We start from the raw sequence: 13,605 nt of genomic DNA, 5'->3' as shown, positions 1-13,605 counted from the left end.
TACCTAAGTTTTGGAAACCTGATGAGGATTTTCTTCTGGCTTTCAGTGTTTAAATTCATCAGCCTGCCCGTGAGACCTTATTTACACTTACATGTGTCAGTAGGACCTATCTGTGCATTTTGCTCTGCCACATTGCCAGCAGAGGGAGTAAAAGTTAGCTCTCAATCTGTGCCACCCAGAACGGTTTGATAGCATAATGATGCTAGTACCAAAAAACAAAACAAATCTTATCAAAAGCAAGGGAGGGATGATGTTTAAAGGGACAGCATCAAGGCAATTTGGTCAAAAACAAGCTTTTACAGAGCTTAAGTCTAAGACTATTAGAAATGTTTGCTTGAAACTTTAAAAAAAAAAAAGGAATGTTGTTAAACAAACAGGCATTCCCCTCTGTGTTTGTAATCCAAATATTGCAGTGTTATGCTAATGTAAGAAAAACCTGAAAGTGAAATTGATTAGTAATCTGTGTTGTCCTCTGGGAGTCAAATGCAAACCATAAATAGTACAATGGCACAAAGTAAATTAGATCCTTATAACTCTCAAGTGCTGTTTGAAACACAGGAAAGGAAAGTTCTAAAATTACTTGGTTTGACTTGGTCCCATATAAAAAAAGGGAATAACTGCCAAATTCAACTAGATGACAGTAGGATAGGGGGATATTTAAATGTGGAGGGGTCCCCAAAGAACCATGTAAGGCTAAGGTGATGGGAACCCATAGGGAAAGAAAATTAAAGTCCCATGCTAAAAGGTACTGCAATCTGCACATTGCAATTCTACTTATAATAAAACCTCTAAGAGTGAAGTGACTTGGAAAAAAAAGCTGCATTACAAAAAATGAATATTCTCATTTAGCAGTTAAATATTCTAATAATAGCCAGCACTCTAACAAAAATCAAATAGCCAATTGTCTCTCGGTGGCATTTAGGACTTAATTTTTCTCATGCATCTTTAGACATGGGTTGTAAGCATGCTAGAGAAGTGTAAATATTCGGGGTTTATATGTAATGTTTCATTAGTGAAAGATGGTTGTAAATATGGTGTAAGCTGCCGACACCACAGCATCTATAAACACACTGAACCAGTTAAATCTATTCTTGGTGAAATGAGATGCTTGTGGCCGAGCTGGAGCCCATGGTAACAGAAATGAAACTGTATCTCAGATTGCTATGTAATAGCACTCACGTTGTTTTATCCCACTGGAAGAAACAAGTAACAGTTACTTGGTGAAATTTTAAAATTTTATTCAGTGATACCGTTTCTTTACCTGGGTGGGATGTGCTAATTTAACATCACTTGGGTGGATGGAAAATTAAGGGGAAAATAGAAAAAAGCAGGTTGAGTTTATCACATTTTTAAGCCGTGGTTCTGCAAGGATTTCTGCACATGCTCAGGTTTGTGTGTGTGAGGAGTCCCATTAAATTTGGTGGGACTTCTCATGGGTGTAAAATAAATAATTACAGGATTGAGGCCTTAGCAAGAGATGCAGTAGAGATTGCAGGCAGTAAGGCTGCAGTTAAGCACTTGCTTAAGTGCTTTGCAGAGCTCCATCCCTGTTCAGTGCAGCCCTTGAATTCATCCTCAGAGTGCAGTGTGTGATTAAGTGCCTTGCTAAATAGAGGAATGCTTTTCTGAACGAGGGCCTGAGGGCAGAGACTTCATTTTGAAAAGGAAGGCTTCGAACAATTTAAAGAGGAGGCTGCAATTGTAAATAGAGAAGCATAGGACAGAGGTGGTGATTTGAAAGTAGTTTTATGGAGATACAGTAGTTTTGAACAGAGAATTAATGGAGGGTGTGAGGGTTGAAATAGTCACCCAGTTTAGCTGATAGGGTGTACATTGATGGCGTAGGGTGTACATAAATGGCCTGGATTTCCCCCACGCCCTTCAAGAGGCCCTAAAAAGCCTCGTTTATAACCTGCAGACCTGTCAGGAAGATAACAGGTAGTGTTCTGGACAATCTGGATTCCCTTTGCTTGAGCTGATGTGTAGTTATTTTCCTCACTGCTGCTGAATCTGGATTTTTCTGGCTTTGACAGTGAGCCACTTTTTAAAAAGAGGTATGTAGGCTATTAAAAAAAGGTATTGCAATCAGTGTGTTAGGCACCCAAATACCTTTACAAATGTCATCCTGTGGGTCTAGCGTGCAAGGAGCAGACTCTCAGTTGGTGTGTATTACTGTACCCCGTTGGCTTCAGGGGAGCTGAAACAGCTGTGACAGTTTACACAGGTTCTGCCCCACGAGCCACATTTTACACTGGAAACAAAGTTTTTGCTGTAGCATGCTTGGTGCCTCAAGATGCCCTTAAAAAAAGCACCTTTTAAAACCCTACCACCCATTAAACTAAAAGACTCCGAGTCCTTTCAGAGTGAACACGAAAAAAAGGGAACTGAAAACCAAAGCAGCTAAGGACCAGGAGGAAGGGAAATGCCAAAGTGCACAAAACCAAACCAAACCCCCATATATAGTTCACGGGGTGAAGCCCTTTTACTCAGGCAAACCCCCCCTGGATGCAAAATGACCTAGGGTCTGGCCCCAAGGTTTGGAAGACAAAGCAACAATTAACCAAAAGGTCGCTAATAAACCCCCCAGGGGGCTGGAACCCTCTTGCTAACCAGGTGGCATGGCTTGGAAGTCCTGTGGATTTCTTACTCTGAGAGAGAAGCAGCAAAGAAAACAGTAAGTGGAATGGGAAGGCAGTGCAGGCATTGGACCCGGTCAGAATGAAAAGCACAAGTGTGCTTTATGTTTCAGTGGGGGACTGCAGAGCTACTCCCCCCTGCGGCTCATGGCACTGGATTGTTTTCCAGTGTTGTGACTTCCAGAGATAGGTGGGGTAATGAGAGGCTGTGGGGGCTTGCGAAACAGTTATTCAACCAGATGCCTCATAACTGCTTGGGTGATCTATACGGTGAACGAGTGTCATGTCCATGCGTCACTGGTATCACTCACTTGAACAGGCAGGGTTTCTGCCAGCCATACCCACTGCCGCTCGTGCTCTGCCAGTTTATCTAAATCTTCAGTGCTGGACCTGTCTTGAGCAGAGGCTGACAGTCATGCACATCTCAAACCCAGCACCAGAAGGAAGGCAGATGGAGACCATGAAGCTGGACTTGACTAATGGGACAGAACAGCTAATGGAATACGCCGTTGCCCCGTCTGGCCTTCATAGCTAGTCTTTATTTGTTTTACAGCAGCACTTGGCGGTCCCAGTCGGGATCAGGGCCTTGCTGTGCTGAGTGCTATACAAACACATTGTGAGAGTCCCCTCCTGCGCTGCAGAGCTTACTGGTTAGACCAGGCAGACACAGACAGAGGGGAAACTGAGGCAGAGAGCGAGAGGTGAAGTGACTTGCCCAGAGTCGCACCCTGTAGGTCATTGAAGAGCCGATAGCTCCATCTTTATTCTTTCACCGTCACGCTCCGTTTTCCACACGCCATTAGTGCCATTGCAGGCAGAGAGATTATAGAGGAAAAATTCCTCCCTTCCTGCCCTTGGTCACCTCTCCTTGCATTGGGCTGTGTGTCCTAATGTCAGCGGGGGGGCCAGCAGACGCGTGTTTTGAGCTGGCTGCAGAGCGCAGTGGATGCCCCTCTGTGCGTGTGTTGTGGTAGGTGACATCATTGAGCTGTTGCAGCGCGGCTCTGGAGCACCCCAGTCACTGCTGCCGAGACCTGAGGCTGCAGCTCAGGGGTGTGCTTGCTATAGCAATTCCGAACGCCACACGAGCGTCCTGGATTTCAGCATTAGCTTCCACTCCCTTGTCTTGATGTATCCAAGGGTGGCACAAAGGGAGGGGCTGTTCTACAGCTCTGACAGCCTCAGTGGCAACAGCCTGGCTGTGAACAAGCTGTGAAGAGCCAAGTGGGTTAACAGCTAGTTGTGTGTTTGTGTGTGAAGAGCAGGTAACCCTTCATGTCTTGTTCCAGGCTCTGCAGTTTCTTTTGGGAAAAGACAGTCGTTTTCACTTGTAAGCTCAGGTCCAAATGGATCTCTCGTGTAACTTCACTCCAGGCAACAAAAGTAACTCCTAGGTTGAACTGGGATGCTGCAGTATAATAGATGATCAAGCAGAGAAGATTGGGTAGGTTTGAAGGGTTTTGTGGATATAAACTAGAGATTTGAAGCCATTTTTCTTTCTGCACAAAGAGAAAAGCCCAAGTTGTTTGCACTGACAGCTTATTGCACCTGTACAGAGAGGCTGTGAGCACTGACAACATGCATATTAAGCTAATGAGTAAAAATAATAGTGTAAGGAAAGGAAAACGTCTGGAAAGAGGAACAAGACACAGTCCTTGAGCTGATCTTCTCAGTTTGGCCCAGACAGCATTTCTATCAGCTGGCAGAATATGCGGCACATTGATGCAAGTCACAGAAATGTGCATTTCATGGTTTTAATGCTGCCCACCAGGCCCCGCACAGGCTCCAGTGAACGTTGGCATGGGATCCAGCACTTCTTAGCACACCATACCCTTCAGCACAGACAAGTGTCCCTTTCCAGTTTGAAAAAGTAGCTGTATTTTTGTCTTGTGTCAGGGATCGTAGTACACCTGTGAGCTAGGTACACAGCTAAGTGAGTACATAGCAGGGGTGGGCACAAGGAGAGGCAAGCAGGGGTACTGCCCCCCCCAGTAATCAGCAGGGGCAAAGGAACTCCTCCAGCCTGGGACCGTGATGGGAGCCAACAGCCCTGGGGCTGTGGCGGGGAAAGTGAGAGTTGCTGGCCCTGCAGCATCAGCACAGAACATGCCCCTCCAAAAACGGTCACGTTTTTATTCCTGAACACATCCCTGGTGAAGAGAGACACAGAGAGGTTAATTAACTTGCCCGAGGTGATGTAAGAAGTCAGTGGCAGAGCTGGGACTGGAACATACTCCTTCTCTTCCTTATTTGATACATTTCAGAGCAGGGACTTCAGTTTAAAGAGCATCATCCCATTGGGCAGACCCTCAACTGGTATAAGTCGCCAGAGCGCCATTGAAGTCAGTGGCAGTTTACACCCGCTAGGGATCTGTGCCACGAAGTGCAGGCTTTGAAATCGACGGAGCTCCCTTCAGCTGTGGGGATAAACTTGCAGGATCCAGGCCAACGTTTGCTTTCAGTTCACCCCCGAGAGCCGCTCTCACGACCTTCCGCACTAGGTGCAAGGCCTGTTTTCTTTGACCTTGCTTTCAAATGTCCAGCTGCACCATTTATATGTAATAATAACCATCACCAAATTCCACTGCACGCACTTCTCCCCAGGGGCGACAGTGAGAGTAGAAGCACAGGACAGATGTTACTCACATTCCTTAATACGCTACTGGAAGGCACTCGGGTATTACGGTGCTATGCAGAACAGAAACATCTGGGCAGGTGCATTTCCATTGACCCCAGAGTAGTCACAAGATAATATCTAGCGTATCAGTGGAGATCGAAGGCTTTACATCGGAGTTAAGCACCATCAGTCCCATTTTACAGAGAGGGAAACCAAAGAAGAGAGAGGAAGTGACTTGCCCAGGGTCACTCAGCAGGCCAGGGCAGAGCTGGGACTAGAAAGCAGGTCTTCCGAAGCCTAGTTCTGTACTCTGATAGGCCGCACTGCCTCCTTTGGAGCGCACAATGCGGGATGTCGATAAAGCCTTTCACGCCCCCGGCCGGTCGAGGTGCTTGCGTAGCTGCACGGTTACAGTGGTGACAAAAAGGTGGTAAGCGTTCTGAAAACGAGTTAAGCCAGTAGCACATAATGAAAGTTATTAAGATCCACTCCTGCAGCCCTTATGTAGGCAAAACTCTCGCCATTATTTCACTGTTATGGGGTATCATCGCCTAGAGCACAGCAAAGTCAATGCCCCATTGTGCTAGTCGCTGACTAAATAAGGCCCTTTGCTGATGAAGAGCTGAATCAAGGCCGTAGAATTTCCCCCCAGACACAGAAATGGACCGTGTTGCTGAATCATGTCTGCAACTCTCAGCCCGTTCCTGGCGCCAGCACAGCTGAATAGCTGGCGTATATCCCCCCCCCCCCCCCCCCGCCCCGCAGCACCTCTCTGGGTCTGAGCCATCTGCTGAGAATTCTATTGCTTGGGCGTTTTCTTGCTTTCCTATTGCACTGCTTGCTCCTCTGGGACTGAGGGAGCCAGGCTTGTGCTGTGGTTGTTCAAATAGGCAGCATCTTCTGGGCCAGGAAAGGGGGAGAGCGGAATAAGGCACCTGCTTGAAGCTACCCATTGGCTCAGAACAGTGCTAAGTCAGAGAGCAGCATGTGGAAGGCAGACATTTTTTTCCCCTGGCCCTTGTCCTGTATCATCTCCTGTTTTTACCCAGCTCTAAGTTAACTGTAGGTCACTGCATGAAAACCTCAGTATATGAAGAGTTCTGGATAAAATGCAGCTTCTGCTCTCCCTCCTCCTGAGCTGCGAGTTCTGTCCAGCACTGCTTCGAGACACAGCCGCTAAGCCCCCATCCCATCTCTCTTCAGTTTAACACCCATCTGCATGTTAAGTACCTGTATATTCCCAGGGGCAGTCATAGCAGAACACTTTGCATAGGTTTGTGGTTTTAAAGATGACCCCAAGAAGTAGTAGAGGGTGAAGACACAAAGGAAATCCAGTCTCTTGGTTTCAGAATAGATGCGTCTAGTCTTGGATACTGGGCCTGCTGGAGTACGTGTATAAGGACAGATCTGACAATCAGTATGAGACTTGACTGAATCAGGAAATTGACTTGAAAATTGAATTACCAGCCTCTATTGAAAGGACAGGTAAATAAATGTATGCTGGTATTTGCACACTTTAGTGACTCATGGCTAAGAGAGAGCCATTAAGCCTGCAGGAGTTCTTTGTAAAGCTCTCTGCCTGTGGAGGCGGTGCTCAGAATACATGTAGCATTTTGTTACTTTTCGACTTTTCAGAATCCCTTGGCCGCAGTGTTCTCTGTTGGCAGCCATGCTCTCAGATGGATTGGAGCAGAAATTGGCTGGAGTGTCAGGGAGCAAAGTCGCTGCAGTTGTGAACTTGGGGTGTACCATCCTGTAGCGGATCATTGGGTTAGCATGTTTTGCATCAACAGTGGCTTGTGCCTGATGCTTCTGAAGAAAGCAGAAAATTCCCCTATTTGTGCAAGCGAGGGGGGATTCCCTCTTAGATACCTGGGAATCTCCTGAGCCCAGCATCTCGCCTGAGTTCACTCTCAATAAACAGATGCAGTGCACTGCTCTAAAGATAATTCTTCCATTATCCCGATGTTGTCTTAACCACGGGATTTCATTTAAGCATGTATAACTGCATTACAAATGGTACTGAAAGTTGTAATAGGATCCTCAGGCCCCTTTCCTTCTCCCCGTTACACCAATGTAAATCAAGAGTCACTTCAGCAAATGTGACTCTGGATTTGCATGGATCTAAATGAGAGTAGGTCCAATGATTCTGTTAGATGGGAATAATCTAAATGTGTACTACATGAGCACATGATGTCTACCATGGCAGAGGCCATCGGGCTCAGTTTTCCTGTGCTTTCCTGCGGCTTTTTATACCCTTACGTATCAGTGACTTGATGACAGCAGTGAGAACAAGATTTCTAGGCTCACCTTGCTCATGTTATATTAGAAGGAGCAGGAAATAATTAGGAACAATGTGCCTAGTAAGAAGAGTTCATTCGTTTATGTAACTTGCTACAGTCCTAGATGGCAAAATGCAGTTTAATTAACATAAGTGATTGCTGAAGCTGTGAGAAAATATTGATGCCATAGAGGAGGAAACCGCTTGACGTGCAGAGCATGGCAGTCCATAAGGTAGCCGCAGCTACTGCACGGACCTTTCTATATAAAAGTATCCCCAGTATAACCCATGGAGCTGGCCTGCCTGCTAGTTTGTTTTGTTGTAGCCTGTCTTTATTGACTGGTTTGCTGTTTGTTTTATTATATTTCGTATCGAGTTACTTCATTAGCCACGACTTCAAGTTAAGGGGATTTGATTGTTTGAGTTCTTGTTTTTTGTATGTTGGACCATGGGCCAGGTAACTTGGCATGCAGCTCTGCAGTCGGGACTTTTGAGAAATGCTGTCCACAGCAGGCCGGCGTGATCAGAGCAGAGACCCAGTGGCTCCTCCATCCTTCTTTGCAGCACCCCTGTTGCTTTCGTTTGCGGGCTCTCCTCTGCAGAGTTTATTACAGGTTGCAGGACTGAGTCACAGGAATGAGGAGAACACGGCGGCAATTAAAGCCCCTGCGAGATCCGCCACCTCTGGAGTCTGTAGCAACAAACTTGCTCATGCTTCAGCATTACAGTGTAGTTACGACTGTGTTGTCAGACAGTTGGGGAACTTTTCACATACAGTCCCTGGTAGAATTGCTCCCCAGACCTACTGATGCTGCGCATTGCCTCCCTTTGCTACCAAGGGGATGAGCTTGCTGAATTAGAGTAACAGCAGAATGAAACATAGGCCTGGGCTACGCTACAGAGATGGGTCAACGTAAGCTGCCTTGCGCCAATCTAACTAAGTGAGCGTCTACCCTTAAATTTCACTGCTGCCGCCGCGACTGTCCCACCATACCAACTTAACTCCACTTCCACGAGCGGCGTAGAGTTCAAGTCAATGTCGTTGGGTCAACGCCGTGACAGCGTAGACACTTGCTTAGGTCGACTGTCACTGGCTGTCGGGAGCTGTCCCACAATGCCCCACGCTGCCAGTATAGTCCATACAAGCGCCCCTGGGGAGGATGCGCACCGCTGACACAAGGAGCAAAGTGGAGACCTGCACCAGCAATTTAATTACTGCAGAGGCTGCATGTTGATGTACGTTAGGTTGACTTAATTTTCTAGTCACAACATGGCCTTAGTTCATTCACATGATGTACCACTGCTTCATTGTTTTCCCATGTACTCTCTACGTGGCTATAGAGGTTCCCATGTAGAGAGTCCTCTGTCTGCTTTGACTGTCTGGATGTAAGTCGAAGTGGAAAATAAAATCTTCTGAACTTTGGATCCGATGCCACTGTCTTCTCACTAAGTATTTGGGAGTCGGACCCTGGCTTCACTGAATTCAGTGTGAGTTTCACCTTGGACTTCAGTGTGGCCAAGATTTCACAGCCCTGGTGTGAGAGAGAGGAGCGGTGCATAAGGGCCTGATCCTGAGCTGGTGTAAAGGCTCTGTTAACGTCCGTGGCGCTCCATTGTAGTCAGTTTAGCCACATAGATTAAGACCAGATGAGAACTAGAAATAGAGCAAATGCAGTTGTTCCCTTGACATGTCTGAGCACCATGGCCCAGCATGTCATCACCCTTTTAATTTCTTATATATTGGCAAAGTCCATGACATTCTTTAAGCACTCTCCCCTCCCCTGCTTCCTGCCACTAAAGCATTTTAATGCTGTTTCCTGTAAGGAAAAGAGATGATAAGTTGGTGTATGTAACCCAGGGCTCGAGAGCAAAGCCAGTGCATGCAGTCCAGTGCGCAAGACCAACTCTACGATAGCCGCAAGCTTGTACAGGCAAGCACGTACCAGTTGACCTCTGATAACAAGCCAATATGTGCAGGCCAGCCACCATGTGCTAACAAAGGAAACTAGTGTGAGGAAGTCCAGCATTTGCAAGTTGCCCTGCAGTAACACTAAGTGCAACGTTCCCTCCGCCTCTCTCAGCAGCCCTGCACTGATGAGTGAGTTGTTAGGGAAACTGATTTCGGTTTGTCGCTTCCCAGGAGTTATTGCAAACAGTGAGTGGACATATCGATGGAAGCAGCACCAGGAAATCCTTTGCCTGCATCCCCTTGAAACAGTCTGTTCTAACAACGAGAGTCTGGTAGCACTTTAAAGACTAACACATTTTATTTTCTGAAGGCATAAGCTTTCGTGGGCTGCAACCCACTTCGTCAGTTCTATATAGGTTCAGCATTGTAGTATCTGAGCACCTCCCTCTGATCTACCTCCAGCTTTTTTCATTGTGAAAGCCTATGGCTGGTGAAAGGCGGTGTTACTGGTGTAACTATATCAGTTAACACCCCCTCCATGCCCCCACTGCATGGCCATAGTGGTGCAAAACACTCCGTAGGCCAGGCTTAGGGGACAGACCTTTCCTAGAAGCACAGTAGTTCATCTACATCAGTCAAACAGGGTCCACTCCTAGCTGCAATTAGGAAGTTACCCATTTTGGCAGCGTAGGCTGCAGTGTTGCCAGCGTGCACTTAGGGTCTTAGATGGCTGAGCCCATGTCAGCTGGTTCGCTTTCAAGGCTGTAAAAGACTTCTAATGCTATCGAGCCCTTCTGTCTTTATCCCAGTCTGGGTTTCAGTAATGAACCTTTTGGCTCACCCTTAGGCAACTGGAGTGTTTTTCATTCCAACACTAATACAGAAACAGCCAGGTACTGGCAGTTGGCCGCTCTTATTTATTGACAGGGCGAAGGAGAGAGCTTGTTAGTTGTATCCCTGAAATATAATTAAAATACAGCTTCCCCTTTGGCTCTTCTCCTGGCTTTTGACTGAAGCTTTAATTATACTTAGAAAGATCTTGCATTCTGACTGCTTCACCTATATCTTACCGAGGGTCTGAAAATGCAAAGATTTGTCCATTTTCACCTCATTTGCTACTTAAAAAAAAAGAAAAAAAAAAGACAGAAAAAAGGCCGTTTTCTCCCAGACCTGCATTTTGCATGGGCAGCCTTAAAATTTACACCCACTGATTGATTGTAGTTGCAAATCAGAGTACTTGTTCTGTGTTCCTGCTGTAGCCATTGGTCCAAACTACCCATTATGTAGGCACCCACCCTGTGGTTGGTGCTATTGAAACACAAAGTCCCAATAGTTCCAGCCCTCAAGAGCCTAGAGGCCAGTGGGGCTTTAAGAATGGTGCTCCTAGATCGACAAGTCCTGATCCTCAACTTGTGTAAGCGGTTGTAGCTATAACAATTTACACCAGCTGGGATTTTAAAGCCAGAAAGGACCATCTACTCTTGCCTCCTGTATAACACAGACCAGAGGCTGTCACCCAGCCAAAGACTGTGCGTGAAGGGGCGGTGGGGGGAGAAGGAGATGCAGAGGCATGTGACAAAGAAGGGCAGATGGGGGAGAGAAGGCTGTAGGATGCTTCCCTGTAGCCTGGCAGGAGGACCTGGAGGAATGCTGGGAGAAATCACAGCCCAGAGGCTGCAGTCTTGGAGGCTAGATTTGTGCTGGTGAAGTGACCAAAAGTCACTAGTTTGCCTCAGTCTCTCTCTGTTCTTTTTGGCTGGGGGCTTTCCTTGCATTTCAGCTAAAATGTATCCAGCTTGTGAAAATTCACACGGGGGAGCCAAGCCGGCCGGAGCCCAGGAAGCGAAACTCCTCCCGGAGGAGGCATGTTTAAAATGTACTTTGCTTCCTTTAATCTTTTTGTGTCCAGAGATTTGGCGGGGAACCAGAAAGGGCCTTTAGCGTGGTGACTGTTTAGTCTAGGGGTGGTGAATGTTTGAAGTCAGGGAATGTAACCTGCTTTTCCACTCCTCTCAGACTTGGCTGGAGTGTTGCCGGTTGTGGGATTCCTGGTGGAGAGACATGGGATGAATTAAATCCGTGGTTCTCAACCTGTGGCCTGCCGGCCAAATGTGGCCCGTGGGGGCTTTCAAAGTGGCCTGCCGCTCCTCTCCCACTAGCTGCAGAGGGAGCCGCTGCCTGAGGACCCAGGCGGAGCGGGGCTGAAAGCCTGCCGCAGGCTCTCTGCTGCGGCCAAGGGGACCAGAGATCAGTGAGGAGGGAGGTAAGCTGCTCGCTGAACTCCTTCCGTCTGGCTGCAGTGGAGTGGGGGGGGGACCCTTCAGGGTTTTCAAAATGATATCTGCGGCCCTCGAGCCAAAAAGGTTGGGAACCCCTGCGTGAAATGCTTTTGCACCCGGCTAGTTGACAGGTGGCTGATGTGTAGGTGCTGGAATTAAACGTATGTGGCTGTGCAGAACAAACAAGTGCAGTACCTGCCAAACAGCTGAATTCTTCTGTGTGCATAAATAAGGTACTGCCCGTCACCTCCTGTGTGTTAACCCTCAATCCTTCACTGACATCCGCAGTAAACCCGCACCATCACCTGGATAGGTTTTGCCCTCCATAAAGCCTCTTTCGTTAATGGGAGCTTTGCCTGTGTAAGGACTGCGCTACCAGGCCTCTGGAAACCCCTGGTTTCCACCCTTGGCCAGACACTGTTGCCCTGATTCTGTCTGATAGAATTAGGCAGGCCACGCGCCGTAGCGCACTGATCTGCTCAGCTCCCACAGGGGATGCCGGCTCAGGCTGGTTTGTGACGTTTTCAGGGGTGGAAGAGGCCCGGGGAGACGGGCGAGCTGGTTATTACAAGCCTCCTTGGGCGTGCGCTGAGGCGCAAGGTGTCAAGATTAGCTGCCAGCACGCTGGGGTTTTTTGGGCAGGTGGGAGCGGAGCCAGCAGACTCGCCCGCCTCCTCCCCAGGAAGCATGAACTGCAGCTGAAGCGGGTCCCGGGAAGGGGCCCAGGTTCAGCACACTCAATTTAAATACCTACCCAGGGAAGGAATGATTTTTTTATTACATAAAGACGTGCCCCATTCAGTTGCTGAACACGTAATTAGCAATCCACCTCCTGCTGCCATCTCCACGCCCAAGCTGTTCAGACACCCACTTGTGGTCTGTTGTCATTAAATTAATATCTGTGTCTGTGCAGCTCTCTTCCCTCCCACAGCGAGATCCTGCTCCCTTTTAAGTCAGTGGAAAAAGGCCCATTGGCGGGACTGGCGCAGGATCAGGCCTGGAGAGCACAGGCTAGGGAGGAAGAAGAGCGGCTTCTGTTCCTGAGACCATGGGCTCTGCCCCTCTGTTTCTTCTCCCTCCCTCCTGTCTATTTAGAGTGGACGCTCTCTGGGGGCACGGACGGTCTCTCACTGTGTATTTACGCAGGACCCAGTGCAAATGGGCCCAGATCTCAGCTGGGGCCACCGGACTCTACTGCATGGGTTTTCAAACTGTGAAGTGCGATGAGGTTATCGGGGGCACAAGGTGGGCTGCGGGGCTGAGGCTGCCCAGGTGTCCGGGCCAAGGCAGGGCAGCAGCAGGGAGAGCATGCAGGGAATCCCCCCCGTGCTTGCGTGATGGGCGGGAGAGGTGCTCTGCCACGGGCTTCTCCAGGGATGGAGCCAAATAGGTCCTGCTGCTGCCGCCGTGTGTTATGCGTTCCCCTCAGTGAGTCACTTTCTGCCCCGATGGGTGGGAGTTGGTGTGGGGAGAGGGGGGCTGTTATGTTATTCCCCTGGAGAGGGGGGTAGGGCGCACAGCAAAAAGTTTTGGAGCCTCTGCTCTATTGCAATACAAATAATGAAGGAGGCCTTGGGGCCTGTTAGCTCTGCCACGCCACCAAGATCACACTTGAGATGGCATCTTCCCCGCTCCGTGCCTCAGTTTGCCTTCCGTGAAACAGGGACAGTAATACTTCCCTGCCTCTTGGGGTGACCGGGAGCCCTACATAGGCCCTGCTGGTAAAGTGCTTTGGGAGCCTCGGGTTGAAGACCCCAGTCAAGTCTTTGTTCTGATATGTGAAGAACAGCCATCTGAAGTGTGCCCTTCCCCGGATTTCAGCAGAACTCTTTGGACAGTCAGGTGCTATTGATTTGGAGGGGGAGAATTTGTCCCTGAGTAAC

General features: G+C 48.3%; 1 protein-coding gene across 1 annotated transcript in view; it reads left to right on the top strand.

Annotated features, from left to right (window-relative positions):
• The window catches only part of MAP2K6 (mitogen-activated protein kinase kinase 6), a 62,431-nt gene that overhangs the window by 15,726 nt on the left and 33,100 nt on the right, over positions 1-13,605 (top strand). The gene's annotated exons all lie outside the window — the stretch shown is intronic.

Source organism: Emydura macquarii, unplaced genomic scaffold (genome assembly GCF_026122565.2).
Source record: "Emydura macquarii macquarii isolate MOO-44397 ecotype Brisbane River unplaced genomic scaffold, CSIRO-AGI_Emac_v2 contig_1230, whole genome shotgun sequence".
Taxonomy (NCBI): Eukaryota; Metazoa; Chordata; order Testudines; family Chelidae; genus Emydura; species Emydura macquarii.
The sequence above is the reverse complement of the archived record's forward strand: the minus strand, read 5'-3'. Positions and strand labels throughout refer to the sequence as shown.